The sequence below is a fragment of the Eucyclogobius newberryi genome, unplaced genomic scaffold (assembly GCF_026437365.1).
Source record: "Eucyclogobius newberryi isolate DKJ021-1_F unplaced genomic scaffold, fEucNew1.0.hap1 SCAF_22, whole genome shotgun sequence".
NCBI lineage: Eukaryota > Metazoa > Chordata > Actinopteri > Gobiiformes > Gobiidae > Eucyclogobius > Eucyclogobius newberryi.
In genome coordinates, this window is record NW_027315857.1 from 133335 (window position 1) to 152155 (window position 18821).

Genomic DNA, 18821 nt, shown 5'->3' on the forward strand with positions numbered 1-18821 from the left:
TTTTGGTGTTTTTTCACATTTTAACCCATTTTCACCCCTTTTGCTCACATCTTCAAACTCGGGCCCTGATTACAAGTTCTGACCAAATGATGACAAACACGGTATTTATTATGTATTTTTTTCATTTTTTTTATTTTTCCAACTTATACATCCATCATTGGTGCCAGGCAGGTTGTGGAGAAAGCAGTGAAGAAAGGAGAGAGCCATCACAGAAAAGATGTCCATCCAGGGTCAAGGTACCCTGCACTTTTACATATCCAAATGACAGCATTTAAAGTTTTTTAGCGTATGGTATCTCTCGTTGCATGGAACCGCACAGAGGCCAACGCCACACTGACGGCACCTGTACTTTGTTTGCCGCCTGCCTTTGGTACGAGAGCGGTCAGAGCACACGGCGCAGTCTGGACGTCCCTCTGCTTGACAAAGCCAATGACGCTCTGTGAGTCTCTGTGGCATTTCACCCTCCGGTCTTGAGCGCCTTTCTTGTTTTTTGGAGTGATCAGCCAGTAATGCATCAATAATCTTCTGAATGTAAACCTTTAAAGGTTTGTGTGGGCCTGGAGTGGATTTGGTGTATATGATGTGTGAGTTGACAATACTTATGCTTATAATGGCATTGAATATGCGATGATACCATTTCCGGGACCTGTGTGGAAAGAGGTATGTCTTCATCCTCTGGTCAGCAGTGTCCACTCCACCCATGTAGGCGTTGTACTGGTCGACACATACAGGTCTTTTGATGTCACGGAAGCCAGTGTCATCTGTCTTGGATCGGATCCTCCTCTGAACACAATCATTTCCATGGACTGTGGACAACATGGTGAGACGTTTAGTATCGTGCCAAGCACAAGCCAGGAGTTTTCCCTTTCTGCAAAAAACTGGGTCATCTCCTTTTTTCAGCTGTAAGACACTTTTACCAAGGCATTTTGGCATCCCCAACCTGGTAATCCTTACCGTCCCACACAGTCCAGTTTCCAAATCTGCTAATTCATTTGCAATTACAGGCGAGGTATAGTAACTGTCCATGTAAATCTCGTGTCCTTTGCCCGTAAAGGGAGAAACCAACTCACGGACAACTGCGTGTGTTGCACTGATGTTGCTTGCATTATTTTTGTACTGTCCAGTGTGCATTGACCAGCGCAAAACATACCCTGAACAGCTTTCACTCAGGGCATACACTCTATAGCCATATTTGTCAGGTTTATTCGGAGAGTAACATTTTAGTGAAGATCTCCCCTTGAAAGCTATTGTCATTTCATCTAAAGAAAGCTCCTTGATTGGACTGTAAACTGCTGCAAATTTGGGAATAATCAAATCTATTATTGGGCGGACTTTGAACAGTTTATCGTGCCCGGGCTCGCCTGTTCTCACATAATCATTATTGTTGACAAAATGAAAGAACGAAAGAATGATTTCAAATCTGTTTCTTGACATTACATTTCCAAATCCAGGCGTTTGTGTAAGCCAAAATGTTCCCCAGTAATCCTCGATTTCAGGTTTCTCAACAAGGCCCATGAAGAGATGCAAAGCGAAGAAAGCTTTCATTTCGGTGACTGATACATCATACCACTCAAGAAATCTTGAATGTGGCTTCAGAATCATAGGTGCCATACACTGATGTGCATATCTATTTGTCTCATCAGTAATGAAAGTCCAAAACTGATCGGTCAGAAAGAGTGACAGAATATCAAATGGATTAGCATCCGTCAGATCCATCTCTCCTGTGTAGCCAACTGGGTCTTCAAAAGGTTTGATCCATGCCTCAAATACCTCGACCTCTCTCAGCATGTCCCAGCTCTCATCCACCGGGCATGTTTTACTGCAGCCACTGGTTCCACTGGTTCCTCGCCTCCGTCTGTCCTTTGCACCTGTCCGTTGTTTCGAAGTCCCTTCATCTCCACTTGGAAATCCATCGTCACTCTCGGGGAGATAATACCCTTCAGAGTCAGAATCTGCTGTAAATTGCATGCCACGTGTACTTCCTCCAGCCATTTTTTTCCTTACCGGATCTGCCCTGGATCATACCTGGCTAATAAAGGGAAGTTGCACCGAACCGACCAATGACTGAAGTGATTCATTTTCTACTATTATTTCATTAATTTCCTTGTACGGTAAAGTTGCATTTCTGCGACTTTGGCGCTTAAAGGGTTAACCTGGGGCTCAATCGTCGGGTGGAAGCTGGTCCATGCAAATGGCCGGAAGGACCATGCTGCCACATTGCCTCTTCCAGGGCCTGGGCCTTGGCTCGGAGCGGAGCAACTCATACTTACCTGGCAGGGGCGACACCATGATCAGGAAGGTGGTTCACCCAGGGCGAGGCTCGTCCATTGCACAAACAGGATGTGCTGACCCCTGTGAATTCCCCAAATATGGGAATCTCAACTGCATAATTTCTGGTAGTGGGGGACTGCGTTCGCGCTCTCCCCTCTTGTTTTTTGTCAGAGGAAAAAAAAAAAAACCCAAAGGGTCGTTTCCATGTACGCCGCTCGCGCTCCGGCCCCTCCGCCGGGCGCTTTGCGCGGGCGCCGCTTTGGACCGTTGACGGGAGGGTCAGCGTGGGGAGAGCTCACTGCTCCCCGAACCCATTGTGGGCATCGCTTCTCGGCCTTTTGGCTAAGATCAAGTGTAGTATCTGTTCTTATCAGTTTAATATCTGATACGTCCCCTACCCGGGGACCGTATATTAAATTGATTTTTGGACCAGGGAGATGGAATTTGGGGCTTGCTCCGTCCACTCCACGCATCGGCTCGGTATTGCAGTACCTCCGAGAACGGTGCACCTCCTCTCTCAGGTTAAAAAAAGTCATTCAGTTTGTTTTAGCCGTCACGTTACATGCAAATGTGCCATCATACCCTCATGTTAAACGCTTCCTTGCCGTTAGTCTGCTCCGGAAGTGGACAAAAATTCTCGGAGACGTTTTGAGTGGAAGGGCTGGATATTTCAAATCTCCCGCCAAAAGCCCTGACTGGAGAAGAGGGGGAGGGAAGGTGAAGTATCTGTTCCTAAACCCAACCCCCTTGGGAGGTAGCCCATTCCACGTAAACCCTTGTGCAAAATAGGCCACCTTTGGAATTTGAGTGGCCCCTTTGTGAAGTACAGTACATGTGACTAGTTGTTTTTTTTTTTTTGGGGGGGGGGTCAAACGCAACACCGACTTTCAAACCCATCCTCGACAAGTAAAGTCTTCGCATGAGGGCGTGCTTCTGCCCGGTTTCGAGCCGGGGACCTTTTGCGTGTGAGGCAAACGTGATAACCGCTACACTACAGAAGCGATAGTCTAGCGCAGGTACGTTGGTGGGACAAGTCCTCAGCGTCAGTGCAACGCTTTCGTGCTGGGTAAAACGCACTTTCTCTCCCCGTCTGGGAATCTTGTTTCTCTTCAGAGCGTATAAATCTTTCGCCTTTTACTAAAGATTTCCGTGGAGAGGGACAACAAGAGATCTTTCCAATTTTTTGATGCCCTGCTTCAATGCGGGGCTTTTCTACCTATGTCTAAAGCAAGCAAGCGGTCATCCTGCAAGAGCAAAGGTTGTGTCTTGTCGGCCTTTAAACATGCCCTTGCGTACCCTCCGTTTGGCATCCCGTGTTCAAGAACTTTAAAAGTAAAAAAGAGTGCTTAGAACGCACAGACTTGCGTGTGTATCGCTGCCGTTTAACCTGGGGCTCAATCGTCGGGTGGAAGCTGGTCCATGCAAATGGCCGGAAGGACCATGCTGCCACATTGCCTCTTCCAGGGCCTGGGCCTTGGCTCGGAGCGGAGCAACTCATACTTACCTGGCAGGGGCGACACCATGATCAGGAATGTGGTTCACCCAGGGCGAGGCTCGTCCATTGCACAAACAGGATGTGCTGACCCCTGTGAATTCCCCAAATGTGAGAATCTCAACTGCATAATTTCTGGTAGTGGGGGACTGCGTTCGCGCTCTCCCCTCTTGTTTTTTGTCAGAGGAAAAAAAAAACAACCCAAAGGGTCGTTTCCATGTACGCCGCTCGCGCTCCGGCCCCTCCGCCGGGCGCTTTGCGCGGGCGCCGCTTTGGACCGTTGACGGGAGGGTCAGCGTGGGGAGAGCTCACTGCTCCCCGAACCCATTGTGGGCATCGCTTCTCGGCCTTTTGGCTAAGATCAAGTGTAGTATCTGTTCTTATCAGTTTAATATCTGATACGTCCCCTACCCGGGGACCGTATATTAAATTGATTTTTGGACCAGGGAGATGGAATTTGGGGCTTGCTCCGTCCACTCCACGCATCGGCTCGGTATTGCAGTACCTCCGAGAACGGTGCACCTCCTCTCTCAGGTTAGAAAAAGTCATTCAGTTTGTTTTCGCCGTCACGTTACATGCAAATGTGCCATCATACCCTCATGTTAAACGCTTCCTTGCCGTTTGTCTGCTCCGGAAGTGGACAAAAATTCTCGGAGACGTTTTGAGTGGAAGGGCTGGATATTTCAAATCTCCCGCCAAAAGCCCTGACTGGAGAAGAGGGGGAGGGAAGGTGAAGTATCTGTTCCTAAACCCAACCCCCTTGGGAGGTAGCCCATTCCACGTAAACCCTTGTGCAAAATAGGCCACCTTTGAAATTTGAGTGGCCCCTTTGTGAAGTACAGTACATGTGACTAGTTGTTTTTTTTTTTTGGGGGGGGGGTCAAACGCAACACCGACTTTCAAACCCATCCTCGACAAGTAAAGTCTTCGCATGAGGGCGTGCTTCTGCCCGGTTTCGAGCCGGGGACCTTTTGCGTGTGAGGCAAACGTGATAACCGCTACACTACAGAAGCGATAGTGTAGCGCAGGTACGTTGGTGGGACAAGTCCTCAGCGTCAGTGCAACGCTTTCGTGCTGGGTAAAACGCGGTTTCTCTCCCCGTCTGGGAATCGAACCCAGGTCTTCCGCGTGACAAGCGGAGATACTGTCCACTATACTAACGAGGACATATGGGGCTGCAGGGGGGCCCCTTTTTTTTTTTTTTTTTTTTGGGCGTGTGTGTCGGTGTCTTTTTCCCCCGATCTCTGTGATGAAAAGTTTGAAGGACTACGCCGACAATTCCGCCGCTCCTCCCTCTTTTCTAGGAATAAACCATCGAGTTTGGAATGAACCGTGTCAAAGATTGAAGCAAACATAAAAGGAGGCTTTGTTTCTGCCCGGTTTCGAGCCGAGGACCTTTCGCGCGTTAGGCGAACGTGATAACCGCTACACTACAGAAACGACGTGCGAGCCTGTCGTGTCCCTTTTGCCGCGCGACCGCCGATGCAAATGAGCGCGTGAACAGAAGTACACTGCCCGTGATGAAGCCCCGTGTGCCCTCAAGTACTGGACGCCGTGTGGCGCTGCAACGTGGCACTCTTGTTTCTCTTCAGAGCGTATAAATCTTTCGCCTTTTACTAAAGATTTCCGTGGAGAGGGACAACAAGAGATCTTTCCAATTTTTTGATGCCCTGCTTCAATGCGGGGCTTTTCTACCTATGTCTAAAGCAAACAAGCGGTCATCCTCCAGGAGCAAAAGTTGTGTCTTGTCGGCCTTTAAACATGCCCTTGCGTACCCTCCGTTTGGCATCCCGTGTTCAAGAACTTTAAAAGTAAAAAAGAGTGCTTAGAACGCACAGACTTGCGTGTGTATCGCTGCCGTTTAACCTGGGGCTCAATCGTCGGGTGGAAGCTGGTCCATGCAAATGGCCGGAAGGACCATGCTGCCACATTGCCTCTTCCAGGGCCTGGGCCTTGGCTCGGAGCGGAGCAACTCATACTTACCTGGCAGGGGCGACACCATGATCAGGAAGGTGGTTCACCCAGGGCGAGGCTCGTCCATTGCACAAACAGGATGTGCTGACCCCTGTGAATTCCCCAAATGTGGGAATCTCAACTGCATAATTTCTGGTAGTGGGGGACTGCGTTCGCGCTCTCCCCTCTTGTTTTTTGTCAGAGGAAAAAAAAAAAAACCCAAAGCCGCTCGCGCTCCGGCCCCTCCGCCGGGCGCTTTGCGCGGGCGCAGCTTTGGACCGTTGACGGGAGGGTCAGCGTGGGGAGAGCTCACTGCTCCCCGAACCCATTGTGGGCATCGCTTCTCGGCCTTTTGGCTAAGATCAAATGTAGTATCTGTTCTTATCAGTTTAATATCTGATACGTCCCCTACCCGGGGACCGTATATTAAATTGATTTTTGGACCAGGGAGATGGATTTTGGGGCTTGCTCCGTCCACTCCACGCATCGGCTCGCTATTGCAGTACCTCCGAGAACGGTGCACCTCCTCTCTCAGGTTAAAAAAAGTCATTCAGTTTGTTTTCGCCGTCACGTTACATGCAAATGTGCCATCATACCCTCATGTTAAACGCTTCCTTGCCGTTTGTCTGCTCCGGAAGTGGACAAAAATTCTCGGAGACGTTTTGAGTGGATGGGCTGGATATTTCAAATCTCCCGCCAAAAGCCCTGACTGGAGAAGAGGGGGAGGGAAGGTGAAGTATCTGTTCCTAAACCCAACCCCCTTGGGAGGTAGCCCATTCCACGTAAACCCTTGTGCAAAATAGGCCACCTTTGGAATTTGAGTGGCCCCTTTGTGAAGTACAGTACATGTGACTAGTTGTTTTGTTTTTTTTTGGGGGGGGGGGTCAAACGCAACACCGACTTTCAAACCCAGCCTCGACAAGTAAAGTCTTCGCATGAGGGCGTGATTCTGCCCGGTTTCGAGCCGGGGACCTTTGGCGTGTGAGGCAAACGTGATAACCGCTACACTACAGAAGCGATAGTGTAGCGCAGGTACGTTGGTGGGACAAGTCCTCAGCGTCAGTGCAACGCTTTCGTGCTGGGTAAAACGCACTTTCTCTCCCCGTCTGGGAATCGAACCCAGGTCTTCCGCGTGACAAGCAGAGATACTGTCCACTATACTAACGAGGACATATGGGGCTGCAGGGGGGGCCCTTTTTTTTTTTTTTTTTTTTGGGCGTGTGTGTCGGTGTCTTTTTCCCCCGATCTCTGTGATGAAAAGTTTGAAGGACTACGCCGACAATTCCGCCGCTCCTCCCTCTTTTCTAGGAATAAACCATCGAGTTTGGAATGAACCGTGTCAAAGATTGAAGCAAACATAAAAGGAGGCTTTGTTTCTGCCCGGTTTCGAGCCGAGGACCTTTCGCGCGGTAGGCGAACGTGATAACCGCTACACTACAGAAACGACGTGCGAGCCTGTCGTGTCCCTTTTGCCGCGCGACCGCCGATGCAAATGAGCGCGTGAACAGAAGTACACTGCCCGTGATGAAGCCCCGTGTGCCCTCAAGTACTGGACGCCGGGTGGCGCTGCAACGTGGCACTCTTGTTTCTCTTCAGAGCGTATAAATCTTTCGCCTTTTACTAAAAAGATCACAAGTGTTGGGTCTGTGCGGTGTATGGAGCACAACACTTTAAGCGACGTGCTCCAACATCGGCAGATGAGGAAATGGCAGCAGCTTCGCACGGCCCCCGGCGGAATGCACTCCGCTTCGAACTACTGGGAGAACTGGAAATGGATCGATTGACCTTCAGCAGACGCCTTTTGCAAAAAGAACTGGCTGTAACAACGAATCAACTGGACTTTATATTTGCCTTTCCTGGCAAAAAGATTTTTGAAGTCGTTTTCACCACAACGAAGCATCTGGAGACATGTTTGGAGTTGTACGAGAGGAAGAAAACATCCACCACTGTCTTCCAGCAGGTGAACGTTACTCCTCTCACTGATTTGGATAAAAAAACTGTCCATATCGTTATCTATTCAGAAAAAGTGAGACTGGATGATGTCAAGACATGGGCCTCTTTCTTCTGCGATGTCCTAAAAGCAACAGAGGTTGTAGACATCGATGGCATTAAAACAGGAACCAAGCGGCTGGAAGTGAAGTTAAGAAGAACTAACGGGGAACTTCAACATCTCCCTAACTCCATTCAACTGGGGGCTTTCCGAGGCTCTGTCTTTTATCCGGGGCAGCCACGGAAATGCAGAAGATGCGGCAGCCTTGATCACCTGGCAGCAGGGTGCAATGTAGCCCAATGCAGAAAGTGCAAATCCCTGGATCATCCCACATCACTATGCACAGTTTCAGTTAAATGCAACCTGTGTTCGGCGGACACCCATCTCTTTAAGGACTGCCCACAAGCCTATGCTAATAGAGTGAAAGGGAATACAGTGACAACATCAGTATCATGCCAAGATGACCCGGATCCCTATTCCCAACTCTTTGATGAGAATCCCGTGTCACAAGACAGAATGGACAAGGCAGATGGACCGGACAACTCTCCAAAAGAACCACCCACAGTGAGACTTCAGGATGTCCCCAAAACTCTACAGGATGCAGAAGGGGTCTTCGACGCCCTGTTGGCCAGCCTCCCCCCCTTCCAGGAGGAGGGCACACAGGGGGAACCTGCACCGCAAGAGGATAGTCAAGATGGTTTAGCAGCAACAGCTGAAACCTTTCTTCCGGACACTCAAGTGGAATTTTTGGAACGGCAGGGGGCGGTAAAACGCCTTCAGAACACGTCAAGTGAGGAATCTTTCCACCTAGAGCAGTCTGAAAAGGTATGGCCACCTGCCTCGTCTCCCTCCACCGAATTCCTTGACCATACTAGCGTGAACACGTTTACAGTTGTGACAAAAATAAAATCGGCGGAAGGCCCCCCAAATCCACAAAAGAAAAAAAGGAAGGGTCACAGAACACAAGGAGAAAATGGTTTAGTGGTAAACTCCTCCAACTATTAATATGACCTCTCTCTCAGTAGTCACAATTAATACAAGAGGCTTGAATGAATTGTTAAAGTGCCAGACAGTTTTCAATGAACTGCATAATGGAATTGGAGATATTTTCTGTCTCCAAGAATGTAATATACCTTTTAAAGATAGTTATAGAGATTATGAAAGTAGATGGCCTCATGGACAATCCTTTTGGTCTGGAGATAATGAAAACAAGAACTCTGGGGTAGCCATCTTGCTCCGAGGTCACCATTTTAATATAAACAGAGTCCAGAGAATAAGTGATGGAAGAATACTCTCTGTAGACTTAGATCAAAATGGAAAACAACTTAGAGTTATCAGTGTTTATTGTCCACCCACAGTGCAAGGAAGACTTAAAACCTTGGAACTTTTACAGACTTTAATTTTTTGCAAATATGAAGTTGTCATTGGGGGTGACTTTAACTGCATCTTGACTAGAACAGACAGATTGACAAAACGAGCTACTACGGCAAAACTAGATGCCAGCTCACACGCTTTGGCGAATTTAATAAGAGACTGTCATTTGAAAGACTGTGCGGAAAGTTTAGGGTCAAAACCAGACTTTACGTGGTCTAATGGCAAATCCTTCTCACGTATTGATCTTACCCTGGTGTCCCGAGGCCTTCTCCCCCTTAAATGTTGGAGAACATCAGTTGTCTTTTCAGATCACTTTAAGCTAACCACCGTGATAGACATTAAAGGAGGGTTGAAACGCCATACGGGCCCGTGGAAATTAAATATTGCTTTATTACAGAACAAATACATAGTAGAAAAATTAAAAGGAAAATTTGAACAATGGAAAACCCTACGAGATCTCCATAACTCCTGTGGAGACTGGTGGGAAGATATTAAATCCAGGACAAAATCCTTCTTCATGTCAGAGAGTAAAACACTGGCCGCTAGAAAGAGAATGTTTTATTCTAGACTTCAAAGAAAACTTCAAAACTACTATAAACTGGCACAAAACGGCTTTGACATGCAACAAGAGATTGTCACACTAAAAGCAAAACTATGTGAACTAATGAGGGAGAAGAGTAAAAGTATCCTCCTGAGAAGCAGGATCCAACATCTAGAGGAAAATGAGAAATGTTCCCGGTACTTTTTCCAAAAAATAGCAAAAGCAAAGCACCATATAACATCTGTCTATGATCAGGAAGGAAAAGAAGAGAAGGACATGGAAAAAATCATTCACATTATTAGGTCCTTTTTTGCCAATCTCTATCAGGACACACTGGTGTCTAGCAAAATGATGGACACTTTTCTTTCTAAGACTACTGGAAAACTTAGTACTTCAGTGAAGGAATCCTTAGACAAAAATATAACATTGGCAGAACTGACAAAAGCCATTACAAGTATGAAAGACAATAAAACTCCAGGCTTGGATGGTCTCCCCAAAGAGTTTTACGTTACCTTTTGGGAGCAGCTGAAACTCCCCCTTTTGGAGATGTACAACGAAAGTCTTGGCAAAGGAGCGTTGCCATCATCATTGAGACGGGGGGCAATCTCCCTCCTTCACAAAAAAGGACAAAAACAGAATCTACAGAACTGGAGACCACTAACCCTTCTAGGTGTCGATGTAAAAATACTGGCCAAGGTTTTATTTTTACGAACTCAACCCATCGTTGGTGACCTGGTGGAGAGTGAACAAACATGTGGAGTACAAGGACGGACAATGACAGATAGCCTAGCCCTGGTGAGAGACACGTATCTCCTCTGTAAAGAACGTAACAGCCCCCTATGTATACTAAGTTTGGACCTCGAAAAAGCTTTTGATAGCATAAGCCACGATTATATAAAAGCAGTGTTGAAACATTTTGGTTTTGGAGAAAATTTTAGACGGTGGGTTAACCTCTTGTACACTGACTGCCATAGTGTGGTAATAGTTAATGGACAACAAACAAATGCTATAGATATCCGGGCTGGGGTCAGACAAGGGTGCCCCTTGTCACCCACATTATTTATTTTAGCAATAGAACCGCTAGTTTGTGCCCTTAGAAGGAACAATGACATAAAAGGAATTTTTGTGCCAGGAAGTGAAAATAGACAGGCAAAAATATCAGTTTATATGGATGATATCACTTTGTTACTTTCAGACAATAAATCTATAGGAGAAGCCTTAAAGGTCTGTGAAAACTTTACTCTCGCTGCAAGCACAAGGGTTAATAAGAACAAAACCAAAATACTTTATTTGAATTGGAAAGAGAAATACGAAAATATAGACCTGATTAAAAATAAAGACACAATTAAAGTCTTGGGAATTCAGATAGGAAAAGACATGGAAGTAAAAAACTGGGAGTCAAAGCTACCCAAATTGACAGCCAATTTAAGAGCATGGCAAGATAGGGAGCTTACATTTACTGGGAAAGTCTTAATTGTGAACTCGGTACTGTTGGCTTCAGTGAATAATCTGGCGACTGTGTTTCCTGCCCCCTATCGGATACTTAAGACTCTGAAGAAGATGTTGTTCCAGTTTATCTGGGGGGGGAAATCAGAGAGACTCAAACGAAATATAATGCATCGCCTCCCACTGTGCGGGGGTATCGGGGTGCCATTAATCGAGGCAAAATTTGAAGCAATGTTCTTGGCCCCAATTTTAAAGGCAGTCCTTCTACCAGAAAGGGAAATTTTGTGGCACTATTTTGCAAAATTGTGGGTGGGTAGAAAAGTTTTAATCACATGGGGAAAAAGACCATCAATGGATGTCCCCCACGCCGAGATTTGCCCATCAGTCTACAAACATGTGCTTGAGAACTTATCCAAAGGACTTAGCCAGGTACCATCGACAGAACTGACAAGGAGAAAAATAGAACAAAAACTGTCCGTAGATTTGGAGAAACTTACCCCGGTAGATCTTTTATCGGCACAAGAGAGCAAAAGGGCATGGGAAAATATACATTTTCAAAAACTTACGAACAGACACAGAGATTTGGCCTGGCAAATTGGCCATAAATGTTTGCCAACCCGAGAGTTCCTTTTTAAAAGACACTTTACACCAAGCCCAAGATGCCCGAGACCCTTTTGTGGCAGTGAGGAAACTCATTTACACGTTTTTTGGACATGCCCTTTTGCTGTGAATGCCTGGGTAACAGTATCCCCATGGCTGAAAAATGTTGGGAAAATTCCATCAAGTTATAACAATATTGCCTATGGTGAAACTGCAAAATTCCAAAATAAGGAGAGGTGGTGGATTATAGTTAATTGTATAAAAGAAGCTATCTGGAAATCAAGGAATGTATTGACTTTTAAAAACTATCAAATGTCAGAAATGTTGTTGATGAAATGTGTTATGAATATTTTTAAAGATTATGTTTTAAGAGATTCAGTGGAAGGAAAGAGAGAAGAAATAATCAATTTATGGAAAATTCCAAACTCTTTTAAAGACTTGCTGTATTCATAGTTTTGGTAAATAATGTGTAATTGTATTGACTTTTGTAAACTGTGTTTAAAAGATGTGTTTTAAGTGTGGAAAGTATTTTGAAAGAAATTTATTGCTATGAAATAATAAAAACCGCCTGAAAAGTGAAAAGTGCCTTTTACTAAAGATTTCCGTGGAGAGGGACAACAAGAGATCTTTCCAATTTTTTGATGCCCTGCTTCAATGCGGGGCTTTTCTACCTATGTCTAAAGCAAGCAAGCGGTCATCCTCCAAGAGCAAAGGTTGTGTCTTGTCGGCCTTTAAACATGCCCTTGCGTACCCTCCGTTTGGCATCCCGTGTTCAAGAACTTTAAAAGTAAAAAAGAGTGCTTAGAACGCACAGACTTGCGTGTGTATCGCTGCCGTTTAACCTGGGGCTCAATCGTCGGGTGGAAGCCTTTCCATGCAAATGGCCGGAAGGACCATGCTGCCACATTGCCTCTTCCAGGGCCTGGGCCTTGGCTCGGAGCGGAGCAACTCATACTTACCTGGCAGGGGCGACACCATGATCAGGAAGGTGGTTCACCCAGGGCGAGGCTCGTCCATTGCACAAACAGGATGTGCTGACCCCTGTGAATTCCCCAAATGTGGGAATCTCAACTGCATAATTTCTGGTAGTGGGGGACTGCGTTCGCGCTCTCCCCTCTTGTTTTTTGTCAGAGGAAAAAAAAAAAAAAAACCAAAGGGTCGTTTCCATGTACGCCGCTCGCGCTCCGGCCCCTCCGCCGGGCGCTTTGCGCGGGCGCCGCTTTGGACCGTTGACGGGAGGGTCAGCGTGGGGAGAGCTCACTGCTCCCCGAACCCATTGTGGGCATCGCTTCTCGGCCTTTTGGCTAAGATCAAGTGTAGTATCTGTTCTTATCTGTTTAATATCTGATACGTCCCCTACCCGGGGACCGTATATTAAATTGATTTTTGGACCAGGGAGATGGAATTTGGGGCTTGCTCCGTCCACTCCACGCATCGGCTCGGTATTGCAGTACCTCCGAGAACGGTGCACCTCCTCTCTCAGGTTAGAAAAAGTCATTCAGTTTGTTTTCGCCGTCACGTTACATGCAAATGTGCCATCATACCCTCATGTTAAACGCTTCCTTGCCGTTTGTCTGCTCCGGAAGTGGACAAAAATTCTCGGAGACGTTTTGAGTGGAAGGGCTGGATATTTCAAATCTCCCGCCAAAAGCCCTGACTGGAGAAGAGGGGGAGGGAAGGTGAAGTATCTGTTCCTAAACCCAACCCCCTTGGGAGGTAGCCCATTCCACGTAAACCCTTGTGCAAAATAAGCCACCTTTGGAATTTGAGTGGCCCCTTTGTGAAGTACAGTACATGTGACTAGTTGTTTTTTTTTTTTTTTGGGGGGGGTCAAACACAACACCGACTTTCAAACCCATCCTCGACAAGTAAAGTCTTCGCATGAGGGCGCGCTTCTGCCCGGTTTCGAGCCGGGGACCTTTTGCGTGTGAGGCAAACGTGATAACCGCTACACTACAGAAGCGATAGTGTAGTGCAGGTACGTTGGTGGGACAAGTCCTCAGCGTCAGTGCAACGCTTTCGTGCTGGGTAAAACGCACTTTCTCTCCCCGTCTGGGAATGGAACCCAGGTCTTCCGCGTGACAAGCGGAGATACTGTCCACTATACTAACGAGGACATATGGGGCTGCAGGGGGGCCCCTTTTTTTTTTTTTTTTTTTTGGGCGTGTGTGTCGGTGTCTTTTTCCCCCGATCTCTGTGATGAAAAGTTTGAAGGACTACGCCGACAATTCCGCCGCTCCTCCCTCTTTTCTAGGAATAAACCATCGAGTTTGGAATGAACCGTGTCAAAGATTGAAGCAAACATAAAAGGAGGCTTTGTTTCTGCCCGGTTTCGAGCCGAGGACCTTTCGCGCGTTAGGCGAACGTGATAACCGCTACACTACAGAAACGACGTGCGAGCCTGTCGTGTCCCTTTTGCCGCGCGACCGCCGATGCAAATGAGCGCGTGAACAGAAGTACACTGCCCGTGATGAAGCCCCGTGTGCCCTCAAGTACTGGACGCCGTGTGGCGCTGCAACGTGGCACTCTTGTTTCTCTTCAGAGCGTATAAATCTTTCGCCTTTTACTAAAGATTTCCGTGTAGAGGGACAACAAGAGATCTTTCCAATTTTTTGATGCCCTGCTTCAATGCGGGGCTTTTCTACCTATGTCTAAAGCAAACAAGCGGTCATCCTCCAAGAGCAAAGGTTGTGTCTTGTCGGCCTTTAAACATGCCCTTGCGTACCCTCCGTTTGGCATCCCGTGTTCAAGAACTTTAAAAGTAAAAAAGAGTGCTTAGAACGCACAGACTTGCGTGTGTATCGCTGCCGTTTAACCTGGGGCTCAATCGTCGGGTGGAAGCTGGTCCATGCAAATGGCCGGAAGGACCATGCTGCCACATTGCCTCTTCCAGGGCCTGGGCCTTGGCTCGGAGCAGAGCAACTCATACTTACCTGGCAGGGGCGACACCATGATCAGGAAGGTGGTTCACCCAGGGCGAGGCTCGTCCATTGCACAAACAGGATTTGCTGACCCCTGTGAATTCCCCAAATGTGGGAATCTCAACTGCATAATTTCTGGTAGTGGGGGACTGCGTTCGCGCTCTCCCCCCTTGTTTTTTGTCAGAGGAAAAAAAAAAAAACCCAAAGGGTCGTTTCCATGTACGCCGCTCGCGCTCCGGCCCCTCCGCCGGGCGCTTTGCGCGGGCGCCGCTTTGGACCGTTGACGGGAGGGTCAGCGTGGGGAGAGCTCACTGCTCCCCGAACCCATTGTGGGCATCGCTTCTCGGCCTTTTGGCTAAGATCAAGTGTAGTATCTGTTCTTATCAGTTTAATATCTGATACGTCCCCTACCCGGGGACCGTATATTAAATTGATTTTTGGACCAGGGAGATGGAATTTGGGGCTTGCTCCGTCCACTCCACGCATCGGCTCGGTATTGCAGTACCTCCGAGAACGGTGCACCTCCTCTCTCAGGTTAAAAAAAGTCATTCAGTTTGTTTTCGCCGTCACGTTACATGCAAATGTGCCATCATACCCTCATGTTAAACGCTTCCTTGCCGTTTGTCTGCTCCGGAAGTGGACAAAAATTCTCGGAGACGTTTTGAGTGGAAGGGCTGGATATTTCAAATCTCCCGCCAAAAGCCCTGACTGGAGAAGAGGGGGAGGGAAGGTGAAGTATCTGTTCCTAAACCCAACCCCCTTGGGAGGTAGCCCATTCCACGTAAACCCTTGTGCAAAATAGGCCACCTTTGGAATTTGAGTGGCCCCTTTGTGAAGTACAGTACATATGACTAGTTGTTTTTTTTTTTTTTTGGGGGGGGGTCAAACGCAACACCGACTTTCAAACCCATCCTCGACAAGTAAAGTCTTCGCATGAGGGCGTGCTTCTGCCCGGTTTCGAGCCGGGGACCTTTCGCGCGTTAGGCGAACGTGAAAACCGCTACACTACAGAAACGACGTGCGAGCCTGTCGTGTCCCTTTTGCCGCGCGACCGCCGATGCAAATGAGCGCGTGAACAGAAGTACACTGCCCGTGATGAAGCCCCGTGTGCCCTCAAGTACTGGACGCCGTGTGGCGCTGCAACGTGGCACTCTTGTTTCTCTTCAGAGCGTATAAATCTTTCGCCTTTTACTAAAGATTTCCGTGGAGAGGGACAACAAGAGATCTTTCCAATTTTTTGATGCCCTGCTTCAATGCGGGGCTTTTCTACCTATGTCTAAAGCAAGCAAGCGGTCATCCTCCAAGAGCAAAGGTTGTGTCTTGTCGGCCTTTAAACATGCCCTTGCGTACCCTCCGTTTGGCATCCCGTGTTCAAGAACTTTAAAAGTAAAAAAGAGTGCTTAGAACGCACAGACTTGCGTGTGTATCGCTGCCGTTTAACCTGGGGCTCAATCGTCGGGTGGAAGCTGGTCCATGCAAATGGCCGGAAGGACCATGCTGCCACATTGCCTCTTCCAGGGCCTGGGCCTTGGCTCGGAGCGGAGCAACTCATACTTACCTGGCAGGGGCGACACCATGATCAGGAAGGTGGTTCACCCAGGGCGAGGCTCGTCCATTGCACAAACAGGATGTGCTGACCCCTGTGAATTCCCCAAATGTGGGAATCTCAACTGCATAATTTCTGGTAGTGGGGGACTGCGTTCGCGCTCTCCCCTCTTGTTTTTTGTCAGAGGAAAAAAAAAAAAACCCAAAGGGTCGTTTCCATGTACGCCGCTCGCGCTCCGGCCCCTCCGCCGGGCGCTTTGCGCGGGCGCCGCTTTGGACCGTTGACGGGAGGGTCAGCGTGGGGAGAGCTCACTGCTCCCCGAACCCATTGTGGGCATCGCTTCTCGGCCTTTTGGCTAAGATCAAGTGTAGTATCTGTTCTTATCAGTTTAATATCTGATACGTCCCCTACCCGGGGACCGTATATTAAATTGATTTTTGGACCAGGGAGATGGAATTTGGGGCTTGCTCCGTCCACTCCACGCATCGGCTCGGTATTGCAGTACCTCCGAGAACGGTGCACCTCCTCTCTCAGGTTAGAAAAAGTCATTCAGTTTGTTTTCGCCGTCACGTTACATGCAAATGTGCCATCATACCCTCATGTTAAACGCTTCCTTGCCGTTTGTCTGCTCCGGAAGTGGACAAAAATTCTCGGAGACGTTTTGAGTGGAAGGGCTGGATATTTCAAATCTCCCGCCAAAAGCCCTGACTGGAGAAGAGGGGGAGGGAAGGTGAAGTATCTGTTCCTAAACCCAACCCCCTTGGGAGGTAGCCCATTCCACGTAAACCCTTGTGCAAAATAAGCCACCTTTGGAATTTGAGTGGCCCCTTTGTGAAGTACAGTACATGTGACTAGTTGTTTTTTTTTTTTTGGGGGGGGGGTCAAACACAACACCGACTTTCAAACCCATCCTCGACAAGTAAAGTCTTCGCATGAGGGCGCGCTTCTGCCCGGTTTCGAGCCGGGGACCTTTTGCGTGTGAGGCAAACGTGATAACCGCTACACTACAGAAGCGATAGTGTAGTGCAGGTACGTTGGTGGGACAAGTCCTCAGCGTCAGTGCAACGCTTTCGTGCTGGGTAAAACGCACTTTCTCTCCCCGTCTGGGAATCGAACCCAGGTCTTCCGCGTGACAAGCGGAGATACTGTCCACTATACTAACGAGGACATATGGGGCTGCAGGGGGGCCCCTTTTTTTTTTTTTTTTTTTTGGGCGTGTGTGTCGGTGTCTTTTTCCCCCGATCTCTGTGATGAAAAGTTTGAAGGACTACGCCGACAATTCCGCCGCTCCTCCCTCTTTTCTAGGAATAAACCATCGAGTTTGGAATGAACCGTGTCAAAGATTGAAGCAAACATAAAAGGAGGCTTTGTTTCTGCCCGGTTTCGAGCCAAGGACCTTTCGCGCGTTAGGCGAACGTGATAACCGCTACACTACAGAAACGACGTGCGAGCCTGTCGTGTCCCTTTTGCCGCGCGACCGCCGATGCAAATGAGCGCGTGAACAGAAGTACACTGCCCGTGATGAAGCCCCGTGTGCCCTCAAGTACTGGACGCCGTGTGGCGCTGCAACGTGGCACTCTTGTTTCTCTTCAGAGCGTATAAATCTTTCGCTTTTTACTAAAGATTTCCGTGGAGAGGGACAACAAGAGATCTTTCCAATTTTTTGATGCCCTGCTTCAATGCGGGGCTTTTCTACCTATGTCTAAAGCAAGCAAGCGGTCATCCTCCAAGAGCAAAGGTTGTGTCTTGTCGGCCTTTAAACATGCCCTTGCGTACCCTCCGTTTGGCATCCCGTGTTCAAGAACTTTAAAAGTGAAAAAGAGTGCTTAGAACGCACAGACTTGCGTGTGTATCGCTGCCGTTTAACCTGGGGCTCAATCGTCGGGTGGAAGCTGGTCCATGCAAATGGCCGGAAGGACCATGCTGCCACATTGCCTCTTCCAGGGCCTGGGCCTTGGCTCGGAGCGGAGCAACTCATACTTACCTGGCAGGGGCGACACCATGATCAGGAAGGTGGTTCACCCAGGGCGAGGCTCGTCCATTGCACAAACAGGATTTGCTGACCCCTGTGAATTCCCCAAATGTGGGAATCTCAACTGCATAATTTCTGGTAGTGGGGGACTGCGTTCGCGCTCTCCCCCCTTGTTTTTTGTCAGAGGAAAAAAAAAAAAACCCAAAGGGTCGTTTCCATGTACGCCGCTCGCGCTCCGGCCCCTCCGCCGGGCGCTTTGCGCGGGCGCCGCTTTGGACCGTTGACGGGAGGGTCAGCGTGGGGAGAGCTCACTGCTCCCCGAACCCATTGTGGGCATCGCTTCTCGGCCTTTTGGCTAAGATCAAGTGTAGTATCTGTTCTTATCAGTTTAATATCTGATACGTCCCCTACCCGGGGACCGTATATTAAATTGATTTTTGGACCAGGGAGATGGAATTTGGGGCTTGCTCCGTCCACTCCACGCATCGGCTCGGTATTGCAGTACCTCCGAGAACGGTGCACCTCCTCTCTCAGGTTAAAAAAAGTCATTCAGTTTGTTTTCGCCGTCACGTTACATGCAAATGTGCCATCATACCCTCATGTTAAACGCTTCCTTGCCGTTTGTCTGCTCCGGAAGTGGACAAAAATTCTCGGAGACGTTTTGAGTGGAAGGGCTGGATATTTCAAATCTCCCGCCAAAAGCCCTGACTGGAGA

At 48.2% G+C, this 18821-nt stretch overlaps 20 non-coding genes across 20 annotated transcripts; 19 read left to right on the forward strand and 1 right to left on the reverse strand.

Annotated features, from left to right (window-relative positions):
• The first annotated feature begins 2262 nt into the window (after positions 1–2262).
• On the forward strand, positions 2263–2428 carry LOC140372349 (U1 spliceosomal RNA). Its single transcript, XR_011928676.1, has one exon. It is a non-coding gene; the product is annotated as a U1 spliceosomal RNA (small nuclear RNA).
• A 165-nt stretch (positions 2429–2593) lies between these two features.
• On the forward strand, positions 2594–2785 carry LOC140372202 (U2 spliceosomal RNA). The gene has a single exon (XR_011928539.1). It is a non-coding gene; the product is annotated as a U2 spliceosomal RNA (small nuclear RNA).
• Positions 2786–3366: 581 nt separating this feature from the next.
• LOC140372281 (U5 spliceosomal RNA) lies at positions 3367–3480 on the forward strand. Its single transcript, XR_011928612.1, has one exon. It is a non-coding gene; the product is annotated as a U5 spliceosomal RNA (small nuclear RNA).
• A 287-nt stretch (positions 3481–3767) lies between these two features.
• On the forward strand, positions 3768–3933 carry LOC140372182 (U1 spliceosomal RNA). The gene has a single exon (XR_011928521.1). It is a non-coding gene; the product is annotated as a U1 spliceosomal RNA (small nuclear RNA).
• Positions 3934–4098: 165 nt separating this feature from the next.
• On the forward strand, positions 4099–4290 carry LOC140372203 (U2 spliceosomal RNA). Its single transcript, XR_011928540.1, has one exon. It is a non-coding gene; the product is annotated as a U2 spliceosomal RNA (small nuclear RNA).
• A 1047-nt stretch (positions 4291–5337) lies between these two features.
• LOC140372299 (U5 spliceosomal RNA) lies at positions 5338–5451 on the forward strand. The gene has a single exon (XR_011928630.1). It is a non-coding gene; the product is annotated as a U5 spliceosomal RNA (small nuclear RNA).
• A 287-nt stretch (positions 5452–5738) lies between these two features.
• On the forward strand, positions 5739–5904 carry LOC140372340 (U1 spliceosomal RNA). The gene has a single exon (XR_011928667.1). It is a non-coding gene; the product is annotated as a U1 spliceosomal RNA (small nuclear RNA).
• Positions 5905–6052: 148 nt separating this feature from the next.
• LOC140372226 (U2 spliceosomal RNA) lies at positions 6053–6244 on the forward strand. Its single transcript, XR_011928562.1, has one exon. It is a non-coding gene; the product is annotated as a U2 spliceosomal RNA (small nuclear RNA).
• Positions 6245–7087: 843 nt separating this feature from the next.
• On the reverse strand, positions 7088–7160 carry trnag-acc (transfer RNA glycine (anticodon ACC)). The gene has a single exon. It is a non-coding gene; the product is annotated as a tRNA-Gly (tRNA).
• A 5458-nt stretch (positions 7161–12618) lies between these two features.
• On the forward strand, positions 12619–12784 carry LOC140372341 (U1 spliceosomal RNA). The gene has a single exon (XR_011928668.1). It is a non-coding gene; the product is annotated as a U1 spliceosomal RNA (small nuclear RNA).
• Positions 12785–12951: 167 nt separating this feature from the next.
• Positions 12952–13143, forward strand: LOC140372221 (U2 spliceosomal RNA). The gene has a single exon (XR_011928557.1). It is a non-coding gene; the product is annotated as a U2 spliceosomal RNA (small nuclear RNA).
• A 1048-nt stretch (positions 13144–14191) lies between these two features.
• LOC140372303 (U5 spliceosomal RNA) lies at positions 14192–14305 on the forward strand. The gene has a single exon (XR_011928634.1). It is a non-coding gene; the product is annotated as a U5 spliceosomal RNA (small nuclear RNA).
• Positions 14306–14592: 287 nt separating this feature from the next.
• LOC140372351 (U1 spliceosomal RNA) lies at positions 14593–14758 on the forward strand. The gene has a single exon (XR_011928678.1). It is a non-coding gene; the product is annotated as a U1 spliceosomal RNA (small nuclear RNA).
• Positions 14759–14923: 165 nt separating this feature from the next.
• On the forward strand, positions 14924–15115 carry LOC140372204 (U2 spliceosomal RNA). Its single transcript, XR_011928541.1, has one exon. It is a non-coding gene; the product is annotated as a U2 spliceosomal RNA (small nuclear RNA).
• Positions 15116–15737: 622 nt separating this feature from the next.
• LOC140372300 (U5 spliceosomal RNA) lies at positions 15738–15851 on the forward strand. Its single transcript, XR_011928631.1, has one exon. It is a non-coding gene; the product is annotated as a U5 spliceosomal RNA (small nuclear RNA).
• Positions 15852–16138: 287 nt separating this feature from the next.
• LOC140372342 (U1 spliceosomal RNA) lies at positions 16139–16304 on the forward strand. Its single transcript, XR_011928669.1, has one exon. It is a non-coding gene; the product is annotated as a U1 spliceosomal RNA (small nuclear RNA).
• Positions 16305–16469: 165 nt separating this feature from the next.
• LOC140372205 (U2 spliceosomal RNA) lies at positions 16470–16661 on the forward strand. The gene has a single exon (XR_011928542.1). It is a non-coding gene; the product is annotated as a U2 spliceosomal RNA (small nuclear RNA).
• Positions 16662–17709: 1048 nt separating this feature from the next.
• On the forward strand, positions 17710–17823 carry LOC140372306 (U5 spliceosomal RNA). The gene has a single exon (XR_011928636.1). It is a non-coding gene; the product is annotated as a U5 spliceosomal RNA (small nuclear RNA).
• Positions 17824–18110: 287 nt separating this feature from the next.
• Positions 18111–18276, forward strand: LOC140372352 (U1 spliceosomal RNA). The gene has a single exon (XR_011928679.1). It is a non-coding gene; the product is annotated as a U1 spliceosomal RNA (small nuclear RNA).
• Positions 18277–18441: 165 nt separating this feature from the next.
• On the forward strand, positions 18442–18633 carry LOC140372206 (U2 spliceosomal RNA). The gene has a single exon (XR_011928543.1). It is a non-coding gene; the product is annotated as a U2 spliceosomal RNA (small nuclear RNA).
• Positions 18634–18821: the final 188 nt, after the last annotated feature.